Source organism: Ranitomeya imitator, chromosome 1 (genome assembly GCF_032444005.1).
Source record: "Ranitomeya imitator isolate aRanImi1 chromosome 1, aRanImi1.pri, whole genome shotgun sequence".
Lineage (NCBI taxonomy): Eukaryota > Metazoa > Chordata > Amphibia > Anura > Dendrobatidae > Ranitomeya > Ranitomeya imitator.
Genome location: NC_091282.1, coordinates 537,778,669 through 537,797,201, shown reverse-complemented (window position 1 = coordinate 537,797,201; position 18,533 = coordinate 537,778,669).

Sequence of the window (18,533 nt, the reverse complement as noted above, 5' to 3'; positions counted from 1 at the left end):
CACTGGATATACTCTGTATTAGATTGGGATTATTATTTATGGGCCTATCATTGGGTTTAGTCTTCACTATATTATGATCATTATCTTGTAGTTTTCTGTGCCTTGAACCTGGCTTTCTCTGTTAACTAATTCAATTAATTGTGGATATATTGGATCATGTTTAAAACAATATATAGCACCCTGCATTAATCTATTTTGTGATTAATTAGAGTTAAATTATTTTCACCAGGAGCGTAGCTAGGAGTTCAGAACAGGGAGCATCAAAACACCTCTTGGTAGGCACCTAGCCCGGCTACCATGTTTAGAACTATTATGGTATACCATTGTCATTCTATGGTACCTCAACAGATGATGGTGCACATACTGAATAGACCAACAACAATAATAAAGCCATATGATGGTCTACATAATACAGGTGCTTCTCACAAAATTGGAATATCATCAAAAAGTTAATTTATTTCAGTCCTTCAATACAAAAAGTGAAAGTCATATATTATATAAAGTCAATACAAACAGCGTGATGTTTTTCAAGTGTTTACTTCTGTTAATGTTGATGATTATTATCTAAGTTATTTAAAGTAATCAACAAAAAACACCTGCAATGGGTTCCTAAGCATTTAAAAAGTTTCAGTAGACTCCACAATCATGGGCAAGACTGCTGACTTAACAGATGTCCAGAAGGCAGTCATTGACACACTTAAAGGGAAGGTGCCGGATTTTCTTTTTTATATTAAAAATGATTCTTTATATAAACAATTATTTTTAATACAAATTTACATTTTTTAACTTTAACTTTTTTTATTATTAATTATTTTTTCAGCCACTGGGCGTCGCCATTTTGCTTTGCAGGAGAATAAGTGTAGCTTCACGACAATTACACTCCGCAAATATGGCTGCCCTGGGCATAGGAGACTACGGTCGGACGCCGACCCTATACCTAGCATTGAGCTGCTCCCTGCTGTGATCTGGCCACGCCCCTTAGCTGTCCACATCACAGCAGAGGCAGGAGATCGACACCATCTTTCTGGAGCTCACAGTGTGTCTGTGAGCTCTGTTTTCCCAGTATAATCGCAGGAGCCCTGCGGTTATAGGAGGAGGGGACCAAGGACATCACAGGAGGGAGAAAGGGGCAGCGCCGGCAGCAGTGAAGTAGGTATCAGCATTGGAGGGGGAGAGGTAATCTAATCCTATTCTTTTTGATGCTGACTCTGAGCAGTGTATTTCCTACCCTGTGTGATACTGTGCTGAGATGTGTATCTATTCCTCTCCTGTGTGATGCTGTCTGCTGAGCCATGTATCTAATCCTACCCTGTGTGATACTGTCTAAGCTGTGTATCTAATCCTCTCCAGTGTGATACTGTCTGCTGAGACGTGTATCTAATCCTATTCTGTGTTACTGTATGCTGGGCCATGCATCTAATCCTCTCCTATGCTCTCTTCTCCACCATTATGTGTGATCTATATGGCGTTATAATGTGTGATCTATATGGCAATATTATGTGAGAACACTGGCGGTATTATGTGAGATCAATATGGTGGTATTATTTGAGAACACTGGCGGTATTATGTGAGATCTATATGGCGTTGTTATGTGTGAAATATATGGCGGTATTATGTGTGAAGTATATGGCGGTATTATGTGTGAAGTATATGGCGCCGTTATGTGAGAAGTATATAGCGGTATTATGTGTGAAGTATATGGCGGTATTATGTGTGATCTATATGGCGGTATTATGTGACATCTATATGGCGGTATTATGTGAGATCTATATGTCTGTATTATGTGAGAACACTATGGCATCGCTATTTGCGATCTATATGATGGTATTATGTAAGAACTATAGGACAGTATTATGTGTGATCTTTATGGCGGCATATGTGAGAACACTATTATTATTATTAGGCAGTATTATCTTCAGAAAGGAGACCCAATCTAGGGTGATTCTGGTTGAGCAGCTGCACACGGGTTTGGGGTAATAGAGGGGGCAGCTTGACCTCCAGTTAGGTGCCGTCAGGGGAAGGCTGGTGAGGCAGCTAAAGAGAGGGGTCTCATTTTTATCTTTACTATATGGCTACATTTCCCCACAGCATCACCCCGGACTGCGCCTGTTTCCTTTCTTTCGCCAGGACAAGATCTGAGGAGGGGAATGGGGTCTTAGCATGCAAAGTTTGGATCAGAACAGGCCATCAATCCACAGAAATGTTTCCTGGATTTCTGTGGAGCAGACGGTTCATCCATGTGTATAAAAGACCGCGCTCTATGTACAATCCCTGACTGCTCTGCGCACAGAACAGGGTGCCCCCCCCCATAGACCAGCACACTGCTCTCCCGAAATACTCTGTGCTGCTGTCACCCTGCTCCCTCCACCATATATCTCCCAGAATCCTTGCTGCCTGCCATCCTCTGAGACTGTCTACTTGTCAGAATAACTTTGCAGTCACCTACAAAATGGCTTCTCGCTGTGTTCCTCAATATCATCTGCTCTTATCCCTTAGCAAACACTCAGAGGGGGAGAAGAGGAGACATCACAGCTATGTCAGCAGACTCCGCCCATAATTACTGGAGTGCAGTAATGTGAGCTAGTTGTACACTAGGTTTTTGTCAAATTTCATTTGCTGCTCCCCCTAGTGTTTAAAAGTGGAAATGCCAAACCTTTTAAAATTATTTTCCATATTTTACTAAATTATAAACAAATGATAATATTTTGTAAGAAAATTTTAACATTAATTCTTTACATTTTTTCAATCACTGGAAAAAAATTTTTGGGAGGGCACCTTGTTAGGAGTCGAGTTTCCTCTGCTGCACAGGGGGAATCTCGATCCGTGTCTGCTGCGGTCTCCCATTCTGCTTTGGCTGCAGTGGGCTCTGCTCAGCGGAGGCGTCGCTCCCAGCTGGGGACTGATTCTGTGCAAAGGGTTACTGCTGCCTTTTCTGGCTCTCCTGTTGTACCCTGCACTGATCTGCGGCGAGCGGGCTTCTCTGGGACTAAGTCCTTATTTGCACACACTGAGCATGCCCAGGGCAAGATCTCCCGTTGGAGATCGAGGGTCACATGCTCAGGTACTGCAGCACATCCCATTGGTCCTTTTGGCAGGTCCTGAAAGGGCAAAACTTCTGTAGCTGTTTCCTGTGCTGCAGCTATATAAACTGCGCATGACCGCACGGCCATGCGCTAGTATTGTCTTGATATTATGTGTGTGTGTAGATGGATGTATATCGATGGATGAAAGCTCCTAAGTATCCCTCCCTAGAGTTGTTGACTGCTCGCGGATGATGGTAGCTATCTAGCGCCCGACTAGCCATCTGCACGTAACACACATCACAGCATCCTGTTGCTGTGCCCGCCAGTACGGCGCCGTGCGCTTCCTCTGCGCTTTCCTTACCCAAGCCTGGGTGGTTAGTGGCATCCGTCAGTGCGGCACCGCACGCACTCTCGTGCCTATAGATTCTATTTTATAAGTTTCCTTTCACACCCAGTTGCGGTGTTGTGCCAGCAAGTGTCTAATCGGACTTCAATCCTGTGTAGGGGTTGAGTTCGCTGACTTCTTGCTCGCGCTCTATGTGCGGTACTGCGGTCCTGTGACGCAACAGGATCGCTTCCTTCACGCAGGGTGAAGTTAACCCATGTGTGTATACTTATTACCGCCATATTGTCCGTCTTATTAGCAGCAGGGTCTTTTACCTGCACGGTGGACCTCGGACTGCGAACGCACCTAGTTTCATATTATCTATACTTGGTGCGTTCCGCCGGTCCTTAACACACCTTCCCTTTAACACGGAGGGTAAGCCACAAAGGATCATTGCTAAAGAAGCTGGCTGTTCACAGAGTGCTGAATCCAAGTTTATTAATGGAAAGTTGAGTGGAAGGAAAAAGTGTGGTAGAAAAGGGTGCACAAGCAACCGGGATAACCACAGCCTTGAAAGGATTGTTAAGAAATGGCCATTCAAAAATTTGAAAGAGATTCACAATGAGTGGCCTGCTTCTGGAGTCATTGCTTCAAGAACCACCACACACAGACATATCCAGGACATGGGCTACAAGTATTGCATTCCTTGTGTCAAGCCACTCATGACCAATAGACAACGCCAGAAGGGCATTTAATTTGGAAATCAAGCTCCCAGAGTCTGGAGGAAGAATGGAGAGGCACAAAATCCAAGCTGCTTGAGGTCTAGTGTGAAGTTTCCACAATCAGTGATGGTTTGAGGAGGAGCCATGTCATTTTCTGGTGTAGGTCCACTGTGTTTTATCAAGACCAAAGTCAGCACAGCCGTCTACTAGGAAATTTTAGAGCACTTCATGCCTCCCTCTGCCAGCAAGCTTTTTTGGAGAAGGAAATTTTAGTCTCCAGCAGTACATGGCACCTATCCACACTGCCAAAAGTACCAACATCTGATTTAAAGACCACAGTTTCAATGTGCTTGATTGGCCAGCAAACTCTACTGACCTTAACCCCATAGAGAATCTATGAGGTATTTGTTGGGGCTAGCGGAACGCACCAAATAATTAGAGAAAAGGAATAAGGTGCGTTCGCAGCCAGGGGTCCACTGTGCAGAGATGGAACCTGCTGCTAAGCAATGACGGACTATATGCCGGTACAATGAGAATACACACACGCGTTAGCTTCACCTTGTGTGAAAGAAGCGAACCCCGTTGCGTCACAGGGCCGCAGTACCACACGTAACGGAAATAATAATAAAGTAGCACGAGAGCGCATGCGGTGCTGCACTGACGGACGCCACTAACCACCCAGAACTTGGTTCGGAAAGCGCGGTGATGGCGGACGGCACCACATTGGCGGTCACAGCAATAGACGCTGTTTGTGTAATAATGTTAGTAAAGTCGGGCGCTAGATTACAATCATCCTCCTTACGCGAGCATTCAAACACAAGGGAGGGGATGATTAAAGAACAACTTTCACTCACAACACACACACAAAAACAAGTGTAGACTAGCGCATGGCTGTGCGGCCATGCGAACCTTTTATAGCTGCAGCAAGTTCAGGACCTTCCTAGAGGACCAATGAGAACTGCTACAGTAACTGAGCAACTTCAGGACCTTCCTGGATGACCAATAGGAGCTACTGCAGTACCTGAGCATGTGACCCCAGACCTCCACTGAGAGGTCTTCCTTTGGGCATGCTCAGAAGGGGAAAAGCAGGACTTAGTCTCAGAGACATCTGCTCGCCGCTGATCAGTACAGGCTACAATGGCAGAACCTGGAAAGGCAGCAGTAACCCTTTGCACAGAACCAGACTGAGCGAGACGCTGGGACCGACGTCTCCGCTGACCAGGCTCCACTGCAGCTGATGCAGAATGAGATACCGCAGCAGACAAGGTTCAAGATTCCTCCTGTGCAGCGTCGGGAACTCAACTCCTAACATTACCCCCCTCCTGGGACCCCCTCTCCTTGGGCCTTGCTATGCTCAAAGGCTGCAATGAGCCGCAGAGCCCGAATGTGCTCTACAGGTGCCCAGGTTCTGTCCTCAGGACCGTAGCCCTTCCAGTCCACCAGATAGTATTTTGTGCCACGTACTACATTGCACCCCACGATAGCATTCACCTCGTACTCATCCGTGGACGAACCCGATGTCCCGGCAGATGACTCAGAAAACTGGAACATATAGATTGGCTTTAGGAAGGAAACGTGGAAGGTGTCATTGATAGCAAGGCGCAGAGGAATAATCAAACGGTAGACCACAGGGTTAACCTGTACCAGAACCTTGAGAGGACCAATGTAGCGAGGCGCAAACTTAGTGGACTCAACTCGTAGCCTGATGTTATGGGCTGAGAGCCACACTAAGCTGCCAGGAGCGAAGGTCGGAGCGGTGCGCATCGGCAGAAGCCCTCATTCTCTCCTTGGAAGCCCGAATGGCATCCTGTGTGCGGTCCCAAATGTCACATGCCTCCACTGCCCAGTCTGCCACCCCGGAATCAGTGGATGACACGGGCATGGGCACAGGGATACGTGCTGGCCGTAATTAAGGAGAAAAGGAGTCTGCCCAGTGGAATCGGCTGCGGCGTTGTTCAGAGCAAATTCTGCCCAAGGTAGCAAAGATGCCCAGTCATCCTACCTAACAGAGACAAAATGTCGCAAATATGTCACCGGAGTCTGGTTGGCCCTCTCTACCAACCCATTCGTCTCAGGATGGTATGCAGAGGAGAGATTTAGTTCTATGCTGAGTAAACTACAGAGCTCTCTCCAAAACCAAGACGTGAATTGGGGACCCCGGTCACTGACAATTTTATCAGGCATGCCATGTAAATGGAAAATATGTTTAATGAACAACTCCGCCAAGGCCCGTGCACAAAGTAACCGTGGAAGCGGCACCAAGTGCACCATCTTAGAGAAATGATCAGTGACAAACAGGTAACGGTGCAGTTACGAGACTTGCGTAAGCCCACCACTAAGTCCATCTCGACCATCTCCCAGGGCCTGTCTGCTACCGGCAGGGGGTAAAATTGCCCAGCAGGCCGTTGCCGAGGAGACCGATTCTTGGCACTGGAGACACACACCCGAATATAGTCCCCAACGTCATATGCGGTCACCAGTACGTCCTCGCCAAAAGCTCAGATTTCCTCTTGGTCCCAAAATGTCCACCCACCCTGGACGAGTGAGCCCAAGATAGAACCTCCGGTCACAAATTAGATGGAACGAAATTCTTGCCGGGGGGCACAGACTCTAGGGAAACCGAAGCCACAGTTCTCAGGCTCTCAGAAGGGACACTAAGCCGAGGCTCCGCCTCCTCCTCCTCAGATGACACTACAGAGCGAGAGAGAGGGTCGGCACGAATGTTCTTCTCCCCGGAGAGAAAATGGAGAGTAAAATGGAACCGGCAAAAGAACATGGACCATCTAGCCTGGCGATAATTCAGCCGCTGGGCCGTCTGTAAGTACACCAAGTTCTTGTGGTCTGTGAACACTTGGAAGGGAAAGCGAGCTCCCTCCAAGAGGTGTCTCCACTCTGAGAAAGCCAACTTCATGGCTAGCAACACTCTGTCCCCGATGGAATAATTCCTCTCCGCTGGTGAAAAGGTCTTGGAGAAGAAGCAAGGATACTTCCGACCTTGAGCATCCTTTTGGAAGAGGACTGCTCCAGCACCAACGGATGAGGCATCCACCTCCATAATAAATGGCTTATGGCGCTAGCAAAATGAGACTTAATAGAAGTGAAAGCCTTGGAGACCTCCACAGACCACAATTTGGGATTTGCTCCCTTCTTGGTGAGGGCTCCCAATGGAGCTACCAAAGTTGAGAAATGAGGAATGAACTGGCGATTATAGTTAATGAACCCCATAAAGCGCTGCACCGCTTTAAGGGAGTGGGGTTCTTTCCAGTCCATCACAGCCTGTAGTTTGGCAGGATACATAGCCAATCCCTGGGCGGAGATGATATAGCCCAGGAAAGGTAAAAACTCATGCTCAAACACACATTTCTCCAACTTGGCGTAGAGGGAGTTAGTTCGTAAGAGGTCGAAGACTCTGCAAACATCTCTCTGATGGGAGTCAATGTCTGGAGAGTAAATGAGAATATCATCCAGATAGACTATGACCGTGGTGGTGAGCATCTCCAGGAAGATGTCATTCACAAAGTCTTGGAAAACAGCTGGGGCATTACAGAGCCCGCAGGGCATCACAAGATATTCATAATGCCCATCCCTGATGTTAAAAGCCATCTTCCATTCGTCCCCCTCATGGATGCAAATCAGGTTGTAAGCACCCCATAGATCTAACTTTTTAAATACCCTTGCTCCCCGTAGCCTATCAAAAAGCTCAGATATCAGGGGTAGTGGGTATTTATTCTTAATGGTGATGGCATTAAGACCCCTGTAGTCTATGCATGGACGTAGTTCTCCATTCTTCTTCTGCCAAAAGTACCAACACCTGATTTAAAGACCACAGTTTCAATGTGCTTGATTGGCCAGCAAATTCACCTGACCTTAACCCCATAGAGAATCTATGAGGTATTTGTTAGGGCTAGCGGAATGCACCAAATAATTAGAGAAAAGGAATAAGATGCGTTCGCCGCCCGGGGTCCACCGTGCAGAGATGGAACCTGCTGCTGAGCAATGACAGACTATATGCCGGTACAATGAGAATACACACACGCGTAAGCTTCACCTTGTGTGAAAGAAGCAAACCCTGTTGCGTCACAGGGCCGCAGTACCACACGTAACGGAAATAATAATAAAGTAGCACGAGAGTGCATGCGCTGCCGCACTGACGGACACCACTAGGGTTGAGCGACCTTGACCTTTTTAGAGTCGAGTCGTGTTTCGCGAAACCCGACTATCTTAGAAGTCGAGTCGAGTGGAATCGGCCGATTATCGCGAAAAGTCGGGTATCGCCCGAAACACGAAACCCAATGCAAGTCAATGGGGGAGCATAGTCGGCAGTGAGTGGAGGCCAGGAAAACACCTACACTGCCCATTTTAATTGCAAAAACATCCATTCTTTTTACTGAAGCTTGTCAATCGTAATTTAGCTTATAATAATTGGAAGGCATTTGAAATTGGGGGTCATTTGGCTAAAGTTGTGGGGGGTAGGGCTGGTTCAAGTAATTAGTGGGCCCAGGAAATCTGGAATGCGTCACGGCAGTGGAGCAGGGAGAGGAAAGTATTTCAACTTTGCAAGTGCTGTGATCCTGAGCAAGCAGGGGGGGCCCACTCGTTGGCACTGGCACTGGCACAGGGCCCCTCAAAGTACAGAGGTGTGTTTGCACGGCGGGGGCGCCTCCCACCGGCAGCAACACTTTTGCGTACTATGAGAGGCCCTGTGCCAGTGACGTCGCCAACTAGTATTCCTCCCCCCACCTGATGAAGGAACCTGCACTTTCATCTGCACCTTCCTCTTTGTCCCCGTGTAAGGTGGTATGGTATGCGGGAAGAGGAACCTGACTTTCAGCAGGGTCACAATCTTGCTGTGTAGCGTGCACGGGGAATTTAGCGTTATGGGTCAATGTACCAGCAGACTCATCTATCACTGGCTGGGCAATGGGCAGGATGAGGAGGAAACACAGATATAGGCCCAAAGAATAAAGTGGGCTAAATGCAGTTCAAAATTGGTAACAGGACTAACCAGGGGGCATTGCAGTGGAGGACAACTGGAATGAGAGGCTGACACAGAGAGTAGGCCCAAATCAGTAAGTAGTCGAAATGCAGTTCAAAATTGGCAACCGTAGTAAACAGGCGGCACAGCTTTGTTCAGTGGAGGAGAACAGCAAGGAGTGGCAGACACCGATAGTAGGCCCCAACCCAACTAGTAGGCCAAATGCAGTCTAACATTAACAACTACTTAACGAGAGCCTGAAAATGGAATTTCAGGACAGGAAGCCAGGAGAACAGCAAGGAGTGGCAGACACCGATAGTAGGCCCCAACCCAACTAGTACGCCAAATGCAGTTGTTCCATTTAACCACAATTTAATGAGAGCCTGAACATAGAAGCTCAGGAAAGGCAACCTGGAGAACACCTTGTAGTGTAACACACCATCTCTCTACACCCCATACCCAATTTGTAGGCCTAATGCAGTGTAGTTTCCAACAACTACTAAACGAGAGCAGGAAGATCGAAGCAATGGCGAGGAAACCTGGGGAACACCTTGGAGTGGAACACACCATCTCTCTACACCCCATACCCAATTTGTAGGCCAATGCACTGTAGATTCCAACAACTACTAAACGAGAGCATTAAGATTGCAGCAATGGCGAGGAAACCTGGGGAACACCTTGGAGTGGAACACACCATCTCTCTACACCCCATACCCAATTTGTAGGCCTAATGCAGTGTAGTTTCCAACAACTACTAAACGAGAGTCGGAAGACCGAAGCAATGTGGATGAAACCTGGGGAACACCTTGGAGTGTAACACACCATCTCTCTACACCCCATACCCAATTTGTAGGCCTAATGCACTGTACTTTCCAACAACTACTAAACGACAGCAGGAAGATCGAAGCAATGGAGAGGAAACCTGGGGAACACCTTGGAGTGTAACACACCATCTCTCTACACCCCATACCCAATTTGTAGGCCTAATGCACTGTAGTTTCCAACAACTACTAAACGAGAGCATTAAGATCGAAGCAATGGCGAGGAAACCTGGGGAACACCTTGGAGTGGAACACACCGTCTCTACACCCCATACCCAATTTGTAGGCCTAATGCACTGTAGTTTCCAACAACTACTAAACGAGAGCAGGAAGATCGAAGCAATGGAGAGGAAACCTGGGGAACACCTTGGAGTGTAACACACCATCTCTCTACACCCCATACCCAATTTGTAGGCCTAATGCAGTGTAGTTTCCAACAACTACTAAACGAGAGCAGGAAGATCGAAGCAATGGCGAGGAAACCTGGGGAACACCTTGGAGTGGAACACACCATCTCTCTACACCCCATACCCAATTTGTAGGCCTAATGCACTGTAGTTTCCAACAACTACTAAACGAGAGCATTAAGATCGCAGCAATGGCGAGGAAACCTGGGGAACACCTTGGAGAGGAACACACCATCTCTACACCCCAGACCCAACTTGTAGGCCGAATGCAGTGTTGTTTTCAACAACTACTTAAGAAGAGCCTGAAGATCAAAGCTCAGAAAAGGCAACCGGGGAACAACTTGGAGCGGCAGACACTGGTAGTAGGCTGTAAACCCCAAATTTTGGTCAATGGAGTTTATGAAATGTTCCAGGGGTACACAGGCAGCATTGGTGTGGTAAGCGGAGGACTATTTATATTTGGGACTGCAGACAGACTTTGTAGGCTGTCCCCTGTGGACCATGCATCCACAACATTAACCCAGTGCGCCGTAATGGACATCTAACCTTTCGTGGACATGCCTACTGGTCCATGCATCTGTTGTCAGGTGCACCTTTCTACTATTAGATAGCCAGAGAGCATGGACAATGCAGATTTTTACATGATGCTGTAGTGCTGGGATGGCTTTTCTCGCAAAAGAAGTGACGACTGGGTAGCTCTTACCATGGTACAGCGTAGTCCATCTGGGCTTTATAATTGTAAAATAGAGAATAAAAATTGGCAGTATGCACTTTAAAATAGGTTACAGGGGTACACGGGCGGCAGTGGTCTGGTCAGTGTAGTTGTAGTAGAAAGAAGGGACCGCAGACAGGCTTCAAAGGCCTAACATAACAAATTGGACAGGCTGTAGGCACTTTTACATTGGTTCCAGGGGTACACGGGCAGCAGTACAATGGTCAGTGGAGGCCAAGTGGAAGGAGGGACCGCAGACAGGCTTCGAAGGCCTAACATAAAAAAATAGGGCTGTTGGCAATTTACAATTGGTTCCAGGGGTACACGGGCAGCAGTACAATGGTCAGTGGAGGCCTAGTGGAAGGAGGGACCGCAGACAGGCTTCGAAGGCCTAACATAACAAAAATAGGGGTGCAAGCAATTTAACATTGGTTCCAGGGGTACACGGGCAGCAGTGGTCTGGTCAGTGTAGTAGTAGTAGAAAGAAGGGACTGCAGACAGGCTTCGAAGGCCTAACATAACAAAATTGGGCTGTTGGCAATTTAAAATTGGTTCCAGGGGTACACGGGCAGCAGTACAATGGTCAGTGGAGGCCTAGTGGAAGGAGGGACCGCAGACAGGCTTCGAAGGCCTAACATAACAAAAATAGGGGTGCAGGCAATTTAACATTGGTTCCAGGGGTACACGGGCAGCAGTGGTCTGGTCAGTGTAGTAGTAGTAGAAAGAAGGGACTGCAGACAGGCTTCGAAGGCCTAACATAACAAAATTGGGCTGTTGGCAATTTAAAATTGGTTCCAGGGGTACACGGGCAGCAGTACAATGGTCAGTGGAGGCCTAGTGGAAGGAGGGACCGCAGACAGGCTTCGAAGGCCTAACATAACAAAAATGTCAATACAATGGTATTGTCAGTGCCAGGCATTGAAGGATGTCAGCGCATAGACTAAACATTGGTGGAGCTGTGAGAGATAATTTTGCAAGTGGTAGAGCACTGTTTGAGCTGGGGGGGGGGGGAACTGTCTTGTGGCCGGCGGTACAGGCCCAGGGCCCCTCATATTACAACGGTGTGTCTGACGTTGGGTGCGCACCACCACCGCCAAGACACTTTATTGTACTATGAGGGACCCAGTGGCAGTGCCATCGACCAAAAGCAGGCACACCCACCTCTTCAGAAAAAAAACAGCACTCTCACGGGTGCTGGCGCCAAGTGGCGATACCACGGCCCCGTGTGGGGAGTTTGGCCATTTAGGGAGGTGTAAACATGTCGTATGCTGGACAATCAGGTGCAGCAAATTACGATATTGGAAAAGTCATTCATAATAGTCCACAGGCAAGACCTTTTCATAGGAAAGCTAGGTGTCAGCCGGGCAAGGTGGGGCAAAAGATTTCGAAATCCAGTTGTGGTTCATTTTAATGAAGGTTAGATCATCTACATTTTGGGTAGCCAGACGAGTCCTTTTTTCTGTTAGTATTGAACCTGCAGCACTGAATACTCTTTCTGATAGGACACTAGCTGCCGGGCAAGCAAGCTCCTGCAATGCATATTCTGCCAATTCTGGCCAGGTGTCTAATTTGGATGCCCAGTAATCAAATGGGAATGACGGTTGAGGGAGAACGTCAATAAGGGATGAAAAATAGTTTGTAACCATACTGGACAAATGTTGTCTCCTGTCACTTTGAATTGATGCTGCAGTACCTGTCCTGTCTGCAGTCATAGCAAAATCACTCCACAACCTGGTCAGAAAACCCCTCTGGCCAACGCCACTTCTGATTTCTGCCCCTCTAACACCTCTGGTCTGCTGGCCCATGCAGCTCGTGTGAGAACGATCACGGGCGCTGTGTGCAGGGAATGCCAGAAGCAAACGGTCAACAACAGTTGATTGTTTGGTTGCTAATATTAGTTCCAAGTTCTCATGTGGCATTATATTTTGCAATTTGCCTTTATAGCGAGGATCAAGGAGGCAGGCCAACCAGTAATCGTCATCATTCATCATTTTAGTTATGCGTGTGTCCCTTTTGAGGATACGTAAGGCATAATCCGCCATGTGGGCCAAAGTTCCAGTTCTCAAATCTGCGGTTGTGCTTGGTTGAGGGGCAGTTTCAGGCAAATCCACGTCACTTGTGTCCCTCAAAAAAACAGAACCCGGCCTTGCCGCGCCAACAATTTCCAGTGGCCCCGGAAAAGCTTCCTCATTAAAAATATAATCATCCCCATCATCCTCCTCGTCCTCCTCCTCCTCTTCGCCCGCTACCTCGTCCTGTACACTGCCCTGGCCAGACAATGGCTGACTGTCATCAAGGCTTTCCTCTTCCTCAGCTGCAGACGCCTGATCCTTTATGTGCGTCAAACTTTGCATCAGCAGACACATTAGGGGGATGCTCATGCTTATTATGGCGTTGTCTGCACTAACCAGCCGTGTGCATTCCTCAAAACACTGAAGGACTTGACACATGTCTTGAATCTTCGACCACTGCACACCTGACAACTCCATGTCTGCCATCCTACTGCCTGCCCGTGTATGTGTATCCTCCCACAAAAACATAACAGCCCGCCTCTGTTCGCACAGTCTCTGAAGCATGTGCAGTGTTGAGTTCCACCTTGTTGCAACGTCTATGATTAGGCGATGCTGGGGAAGGTTCAAAGAACGCTGATAGGTCTGCATACGGCTGGAGTGTACGGGCGAACGGCGGATATGTGAGCAAAGTCCACGCACTTTGAGGAGCAGGTCGGATAACCCCGGATAACTTTTCAGGAAGCACTGCACCACCAGGTTTAAGGTGTGAGCCAGGCAAGGAATGTGTTTCATTTGGGAAAGGGAGATGGCAGCCATGAAATTCCTTCCGTTATCACTCACTACCTTGCCTGCCTCAAGATCTACAGTGCCCAGCCACGACTGCGTTTCTTTCTGCAAGAACTCGGACAGAACTTCCGCGGTGTGTCTGTTGTCGCCCAAACACTTCATAGCCAATACAGCCTGCTGACATTTGCCAGTAGCTGCCCCATAATGGGAGACCTGGTGTGCAACAGTGGCAGCTGCGGATGGAGTGGTTGTGCGACTGCGGTCTGTGGACGAGCTCTCGCTTCTGCAGGAGGACGAGGAGGAGGGGGTGCGAACGGCTACAGCCAACTGTTTCCTAGACCGTGGGCTAGGCAGAACTGTCCCAAAATTGCTGTCCCCTGTGGACCCTGCATCCACAACATTCACCCAGTGTGCCGTGATGGACACGTAACGTCCCTGGCCATGCCTACTGATCCATGCATCTGTTGTCAGGTGCACCTTTGTGCTCACAGATTGCCTGAGTGCATGGACGATGCGCTCTTTAACATGCTGGTGGAGGGCTGGGATGGCTTTTCTGGAAAAAAAAGTGTCGACTGGGTAGCTCGTAGCGTGGTACAGCGTAGTCCATCAGGGCTTTGAAAGCTTCGCTTTCAACTAACCGGTAGGGCATCATCTCTAACGAGATTAGTCTAGCTATGTGGGCGTTCAAACCCTGTGTACGCGGATGCGAGGCTAAGTACTTCCTTTTTCTAACCATAGTCTCATGTAGGGTGAGCTGGACTGGAGAGCTGGAGATCGTGGAACTAGAGGGGGTGCCGGTGGACATGGCAGACTGAGAGACGGTGGGAGATGGTATTGTTGCCGCCGGTGCCCTAGATGCAGTGTTTCCTACTACGAAACTGGTGATTCCCTGACCCTGACTGCTTTGGCCTGGCAAAGAAACCTGCACAGATACTGCAGGTGGTGCGGAAAATGGTGGCCCTACACTGCCGGAAGGGATGTTGCGTTGATGACTAGCTTCATTGGCCGAGGGTGCTACAACCTTTTGGTAGTTAGTCCAAGCTTGCAAATGCATGGTGGTTAAATGTCTATGCATGCAACTTGTATTGAGACTTTTCAGATTCTGCCCTCTGCTTAAGGTAGTTGAACATTTTTGACAGATGACTTTGCGCTGATCAATTGGATGTTGTTTAAAAAAAAGCCAGACTGCATTCTTTCTAGCATCGGATACCTTTTCAGGCATTGCAGACTGAGCTTTAACCGGATGGCCACGCTGTCCTCCAACAGGTTTTGGCTTTGCCACGCGCTTTGGGCAAGATACGGGCCCGGCAGATGGAACCTGTTGCGATGTTGATGCCTGCTGCGGCCCCTCCTCCTCCGCTTCAGAACTGCTGCCGCCTGCACCCTGTTCCCCCAATGGCTGCCAATCGGGGTCAAGAACTGGGTCATCTATTACCTCTTCTTGTAGCTCGTGTGCAACTTCGTCTGTGTCACCGTGTCGGTCGGTGGTATAGCGTTCGTGATGGGGCAACATAGTCTCATCAGGGTCTGATTTTTGATCATTACCCTGCGAGGGCAATGTTGTGGTCTGAGTCAAAGGACCAGCATAGTAGTCTGGCTGTGGCTGTGCATCAGTGCACTCCAAGTCAGATTCAACTTGTAATGGGCATGGACTGTTAACTGCTTCACTTTCTAAACCAGGGACGGTATGTGTAAAGAGCTCCATGGAGTAACCCGTTGTGTCACCTGCTGCATTCTTCTCTGTTGTTGTTTTTGCTGAAGAGGAGAAGGAAGCGACTTGTCCCTGACCGTGAACATCCACTAACGACGCGCTGCTTTTACATTTACCAGTTTCACGAGAGGAGGCAAAAGAGCTAGAGGCTGAGTCAGCAAGATAAGCCAAAACTTGCTCTTGCTGCTCCGGCTTTAAAAGCGGTTTTCCTACTCCCAGAAAAGGGAGCATTCAAGGCCTTGTGTAGCCAGACGACGAACCTGGCTCCACAGCTCCAGACTTAGGTGCAATATTTTTTTTCCCACGACCACCTGATGCTCCACCACTACCACTACCCTCATTACCAGCTGACAATGAACGCCCCCGGCCACGACCTCTTCCACCAGACTTCCTCATTGTTTTAAAAACGTAACCAAACTAACGGTATTTGTTGCTGTCACACAACTTACACGGTGAGCTATAACTTCAGTATGATTTAGCTACCCCTTTACAGGTGGGTGAGACCACAACGAAAATCAGGCACAATGTTACACACTCTGTTTTTGGTGGCACCAAATGAGAGAGATGCCACACACGCAGGACTGTCACTGAAGCACAAATGTAAATATTAATCTCCCACTGATTTTTTTTTTTTTTTTCAGGGAGACTTTAGAAAAAAAAAAATAATAGAATAAAATGATTTTTTCAGGAAGAATTTAGAAACCAAATAAAATTAAATGATTTTTTCAGGGAGAATTTAGAAAACAAATGAAACAAAAAATAGGCTTTCTATGGCCCACTGAGTGAGAGATGACGCACACAGGAGTCAGGAGTGGCACACAAGCCCAGAGGCCAATATTAATCTCCCACTGATTGATTTATTGATTTTTTCTGGTAGAATTTAGAACCCAAATCAACCAAAAAAATAAATAGGCTTTCTATGGCTCACTATCTGAGAGAGAGAGATGGCATGCTTAGGACTGGCACACAAGCCCAAAGGCCAATATTAATCTCCCTTTTTTTTTTTTTTTTCAGGGAAAATTTATAAACCCAATAAAAAAAATAATAAATAGGCTTTCTATGGCCCACTATCTGAGAGAGAGAGATGGCACGCTTAGGACTGGCACACAAGCCCAAAGGCCAATATTAATCTCTCACTGATTGATTTATTGATTTTTTCAGGTAGAATTTAGAACCCAAATAAAGCAAAAAAAAAAAAATAGGCTTTCTATGGCCCACTGAGTGAGTGATGATGCACACAGGAGTCAGGAGTGGCACACAAGCCCTGAGGCCAATATTTTTCTCCCACTGATTGATGTAGTGATTTTTTCAGGTAGATTTTGGAACCCAAATCAAGCAAAAAAAATAAATAGGCTTTCTATGGCCCACTGACTGAGAGATGGCACACACAGGAGTCAGGAGTGGCACAAGCCCTGAGGCCAATATTTTTCTCCCACTGATTGATGTAATGATTTTTTCAGGTAGATTTTAGAACCCAAATCAAGCAAAAAAATAAATAGGCTTTCTATGGCCCACTGAGTGAGAGATGGCACACACAGGGATGGCACTCTAGCAGAAATGCCAATCTTAATCTCCCACAAAAAAAAAAAAAGGAACTGTCCTTCAATTACTATCTCCCTGCAGTAATCTCAGCCAGGTATGGCAGGCAGCAATAAGGAGTGGACTGATGCACAAATTAAATAAAAAGTGTGGACAAACAAACAAGATAGCTGTGCAGAAAGGAAGGAACAAGAGGATTTGTGCTTTGAAAAAAGCAGTTGGTTTGCACAGCGGCGTACACACAGCAATGCAGCTATCAGGGAGCCTTCTAGGGCAGCCCAATGAGCTACAGCGCTGAGAAAAAAAAAAAAAATGTAGCTTCCACTATCCCTGCACACCGAAGGTGGTGTTGGACAGTGCAAATCGCTACAGCACAAGCGGTTTGGTGGTTAATGGACACTGCCTAACGCTATCCCTGCTTCTGACGAAGCGGCAGCAACCTCTCCCTAAGCTCAGATCAGCAGCAGTAAGATGGCGGTCGGCGGGAACGCCCCTTTATAGCCCCTGTGACGCCGCAGACAGCAAGCCAATCACTGCAATGCCCTTCTCTAAGATGGTGGGGACCAGGACCTATGTCATCACGCTGCCCACACTCTGCGTTTACCTTCATTGGCTGAGAAATGGCGCTTTTCGCGTCATTGAAACGCGACTTTGGCGCGAAAGTCGCGTACCGCATGGCTGACCCCGCACAGGGGTCGGATCGGGTTTCATGAAACCCGACTTTGCCAAAAGTCGGCGACTTTTGAAAATGAACGACCCGTTTCGCTCAACCCTAGACACCACTAACCACCCAGAACTGGGTTCGGAAAGCGCGGTGATAGCACACGATGCCACACAGGCGGTCACAGCAATAGACGCTGTTTGTGTAAATAATGTTGGTTAAGTCAGGCGCTAGATTACAATCATCCTCCTTACGCGAGCATTCAAACACAAGGGAGGGGATGATTAAAGAACAACTTTCACTCACAACACACACACACACACACACACAAAAACAAGTGTATACTCCAGGAGAGATAACGGATAGACTCGACCCCGGGGAGGCTCAGGACCAGGCAAGAGGTCAATAGGACAGTCATAGGGGCGGTGAGGTGTAAGGTCTCTGCAGCCCTTTTGAAGAACATGTCCGCAGGACCAATAGTGCTTGGGGAGAGAGGAAAAATCTGTGGGTACCTCTGTAGAAGCAACCTGCATGCACTCCCTCTGACATCTACCCTCACATGATTTACTCCATCCCAAAATTTTCCCTGTGGACCACTCGTTATGAGGAGAATGATAGCGAAGCCATGGTATCCCCAACAGGAACTCATCAATACCCTCAGGAATGACTAATAGGGAGATTATATCCTGATGTGATGGAGACATAGAAAGAGTGAATGGAATGGTCTGATGTGTAATCTGTTAGGGTAAAGTCGACCCATTAACCACTCGAACGGTCACAGGTTTGGCGACCATCACCAGGGGTATTGCGTGACGCTGGATAAAAGCAGATGACTAGGG